This window comes from Brassica oleracea, chromosome C1 (genome assembly GCF_000695525.1).
Source record: "Brassica oleracea var. oleracea cultivar TO1000 chromosome C1, BOL, whole genome shotgun sequence".
Taxonomy (NCBI): Eukaryota; Viridiplantae; Streptophyta; class Magnoliopsida; order Brassicales; family Brassicaceae; genus Brassica; species Brassica oleracea.
In genome coordinates, this window is record NC_027748.1 from 37,624,231 (window position 1) to 37,628,978 (window position 4,748).

A 4,748-nucleotide genomic window follows, 5' to 3' on the forward strand; every position below is an offset into this window, starting at 1 on the left:
AACCAACCAGTTGTGTCTAACACTCATCGATCCTAATGCCCACTACGACCCTATCCAAGTCAAGAAGCCACATATGATCCCCAGAAGAATCAATGATCCAAGAATCATTCCAGCCTGCCACTGTGGAGATGAGTAGAAAACTGAATATTCAGAATCGATCGAGACTCACACCGCAACATCGATCAACAGTGGTAACCATAAATCGACCGACGCTGACAAAGAAGAATCGGTCGACACATATCTAGACGAGTGGGAGAACGGCTACTACAACCCCACTATTGCCGCTTACACCAGACAAAAGATGCATACAGACGAGTATGATGAGGACTATGAGGAGGAACGAGCCATTGACATCATTAAGGAGCAAGATAACCTCTTACATCATTCCTTTTGGAAAAGGAATGCAAAATCGATCGACAGGACAAGCTTGCCATCGATTGACACTCAACCTAAACAACGCAGCCAAAAGCAAGCATCGACCGACACTGCCTACTACAAATCGATCGACACTGAGTTCAACCATGTGCGAGATGGAGACTACTCGATTGGTAGTTGGGCAGATGAACACCACCATGAGAGCTTTGCAGTAGAAATAGCAACCCATACACCAGGAGCTGACGAAGTCTTCACAGACGAGGAGCTGCTCGACATGCAAAACTGTGATCATACAGATCAGATTCCAGCTGAAGACGCTTGGAAAAGAACCAGATCGATCGACACTCATCATTAGATATCGATCGACAACCGTCCTCAACAATCGATCGACAACCATCCAATACAGAAAACCACTGTAAGCGAAAAAGTTAAATTAGATAACAAATATCTAACTCCAGATGAATTTGGTATTTTCAGGGACCCCAATGGCTTCGCAAAAGCCATAGATGATCACACACTACACGTATCTCAAGAAGATATCGCAGATATCCTTCAGACGGCTAATGGAGCAGACAATATGTTCATCCATCAACTCAGCAACCAGAAGAGTACAAAGGAGTTCTATGACACAGCTGGTGGTATAGAAAACAGCTTCAATCAACAATCTCGCCATACAACACATCCATCAATCAACACAGACGTCCCAACGATCGCCAGACGGTCGGAATTCAGCAGAAGAGCCTATGACCTTTATGGCAACAGGAAATTCTACTAGGAAGAAAAAGATGAGTATGGAGTCTACAGAGATGATCAGGAATTTTCCAGAGATCTAGATGGACGCACCATCCATGTTCACACCAAAGATATCAAAAGACTTCTGGAAAGAGCTTCAAGAGATGAGCCAGTCTACATATGTCTTCCTGAACATGCTAGCTCATTCACCCAAACAAAGTTGGTACCAGAGATCTACACCAAGGACGAGATCAACGAGATATTCTGTGGAGTCTGTGGTGAACATGATAGGAACAAAGAAGCTTTCCAGATGAAGCTTGATGGTGTCTACTATCCACTAAATGATAGTATAAGCTAGCTAACCACTTGCATGGAGGAGATGAAGCAAGACATAGCCAGAACTCAGAACGCGACTGACGCTGCTCGACCTGCATCGAACGACAGAAGACAACCGTCGGCAGCCGTCATTCACCATCGATCAACAGACACCACCACACATCACTCGACAACCGCTTTGTCGCACGGATCGACATAAACCCACCACGCCCCCACATGATGAAGTCTCAACCCGATTTCCACACCTGGGAAGAGATAGACTAGTTGCTAGAAGGGATCTATAGAGCACTGGAAACCAGAGAGGAGAGGCTTGATGGGAGATGTGATGACATATATTTTACAATGGATCTTACCATCAGTGCATTGACCTCCAAAGTTGAAGCTATACAAGGGGAGTTGGTGGAAATTCAGAGCTACATTGCGCGTCGACCAGAAGCATCGATCTCGATCGACAGACGCAACAACAAATCGATCGACACCAACAATCCAACGTCGATCGATAGTGATACAAACCGAGGCCGGCTAGTACCAAAGACGACATCAGACACGTCCAACACACCTTACCATGAAAAGGAGATCTCAGCTGACACTTACGCCACACTTACCAGACATCAATTCAACCTTGAGAGTCTTGGTCAAAGATTGCAGATGATTGAAAACACAACTGCAGCAATGTAGGATAAATGCTACAGAGGGGATGAAGCGATGAGAGACTTCACTGGTACATGGTTCAACAAGCGCAAAGAGGAGATGGATACTTGCTTTCCAACAAGTCCCGATTCTCCATATTACTAGCCAAAACACCTCCAAAGTCAAGCTAAATGACTATAACAAAGCGCTGAGTAGGAGGCAACCCACTATTAAGTAATATTTTATTAAGTTTTTATTGATTTACTATTTATGTTGGTTTTTAATTATTGCAGGTCATAAAACAAAAAAAGAAAAAAAAAAGAAGATCCGAGTAGACGATTGTTATCTGTATCGATCAACACTAACTCACCTGCGTCGACCGACAACAACATCCTTGAATCGGTCTACATCTATTCCGATCTGGTATATCGTTCCTACTTGTTACTTTTAGTCCTTATAATTTATTTCTCACCATAACTCCGACTAAAGTTACACTGGGGACAGTGTAGTTTAAGTCTGGGGGGAGGTTTACTGATATTTATTTACTTATTAGACTTATTAAAATTGTTTTCAAAATTAAGTTATTATTGAGTCAAGAAAGAGATTATGAACTTAAAGATTTTGCTAAGATATCTAACCACTCTTTAGCAACATTCTAGACTTACTGATTGCAGATAGTACTATAGATACTAAAGTGGATCAACATGTCAACTAACCACTCTTGCTAAGATTGTTTTGAAGGAGCCAAAGCTGACCTCCAACACTAAACCTCACACAACTGCTTGTCTTGGGACTTGGTATACATGGGATCGGATTCTTTAAACAAGTCTGGAAGGTAAAGCCTTGTGTATATAGATTTATCACATTTTCTCTCTCTATTTTTGAAATTTAGATTAAAAAAAAAAAACTATGTAGGACTTGGTGGCTACAACCATTAAGGCTTGCTTCATAAGAATTCCATAGGTAAAGGATTAGAACATGACTTGGTGGCTATAGCCATTAAGGCTTGCTTCACAAATAATCCTAGGATATAGGTCAAAAAGAAGTGAACAGGACTTGGTGGCAACTACCATTAAGCCTTTATTCCTGGAAGTCTGTCCAATCTTGGTTAATGATCTTGCTTATAAGCCTTTAACCAAGAGAGAAAATTAGTAGAGAGAAACGATAGGAACTAATGTTTACCTGCAGGTCCAGTTACTTGTTTAAGAAATCCTTGAATCCTGTGATCGATACTCCCAAGGTAAAGCCTTCACTTTTATTTTATGCTAAGAATTGAGGTTGGTAGAGGGAAATGAAAGACAAGATTATGCTAAGTTGCTTGCTAGATGAATTTGGTTGCTAAGCTAGGATATGGTATGATGTATTGTGATTAGGATTTCTTAGATGTTGATTTCAATATTGTAGAGGTGATGATTCTAAGTTTTAAATCTTGTGAGTCCTTGCTGTTTTTAAAACCTCTTTCAGAGAGACTGAATGTTTCTTTTGCTTGAGGACAAGCAAAAGGGTAAGTCTGGGGGAGTTGATAGACAATGGATTTGAGCCATTTGTATCCATAGTTTATAAGTGTTTTTACTAATATTTATATTATTGTAGAGCCTATTTATTATATTTATAAGATCAGTAAGGTTTTGGAGATAAGTGATGATTTTGGAGCATTTTGGAGATATTTGGAGCAAGCACCCGAGTTGACCATCTAGATCGACAATCGCTCGATATTGGAGAGATAGAATCGATCGATACACAAGTTATGGTGTCGATCGATAGCGAAGCACGTAGAAGCCCGTTTGGTCACAACCGACTTCAAGCCCAAGATTTTATTATTTTACAAGATTGCCCCTGACGAGTTGTACCCTAATTATATAAGCTTTGCCGCAATGTTAGAGGCAAAAGTGTGCTTCTTTGTGTTTTATTGTTTACTGATAGGTAGGAGAGAAGATCCAAAATTATAATTTGTGACTGGAACTCCATTGATATTTATATTATCTATTCTATGCAGTTTTTATATTTAACCATTGTTATGAATTGCTTAGGAGTTCTTTTGTTAGATTTTAGGGTTTAAATAGGTTAGGAGGGATAATCATCATTAGAATTGCTCATTAATGCATGTCTCTAGATTAGCTACCTAGAACTTGTCCTAGGATTGATTGAGAAAAGCCATAGCTAATTCTTATCCTGAAAACATTGTAACTGAACTTTGTTTCTTACTGTGAGCAAGGCGAGAGCTGATCATGTAAGTTAGTAAGCATTTATTCAACCTGCGCATATACTAGAGCCCGTCGATCGATATCATACTTGAATAATCGATCGACGGTGCAAAAGGTGTATCTATCGATACACTCATTGGAACGTCGATCAACACTTTCTATAGATCAATATAACGAGAGTTGAGATCATAAATCTAGTTAATAGTCAATAAGTCAATGCTCGCAAAGGCCAAAAGACTTGTTGATCAAATAGTTGAGCTTTACATTATCATGCATGCAACTCATTAGGCATCTATAGGATTATAATTCCAACTTTTCTGAATAAAAACTCTAAGTCTAGCTATTTCCTTTTTAAAGCACCAAAACCGCATGTTGGGGTCAAAAACGGTTACGACGAAGTTAACATTCAAAACGTCCGAGGAAGAAAATGAGAATTTTCTCCGATAAATACTTTTTCGAAATAGATTCTTT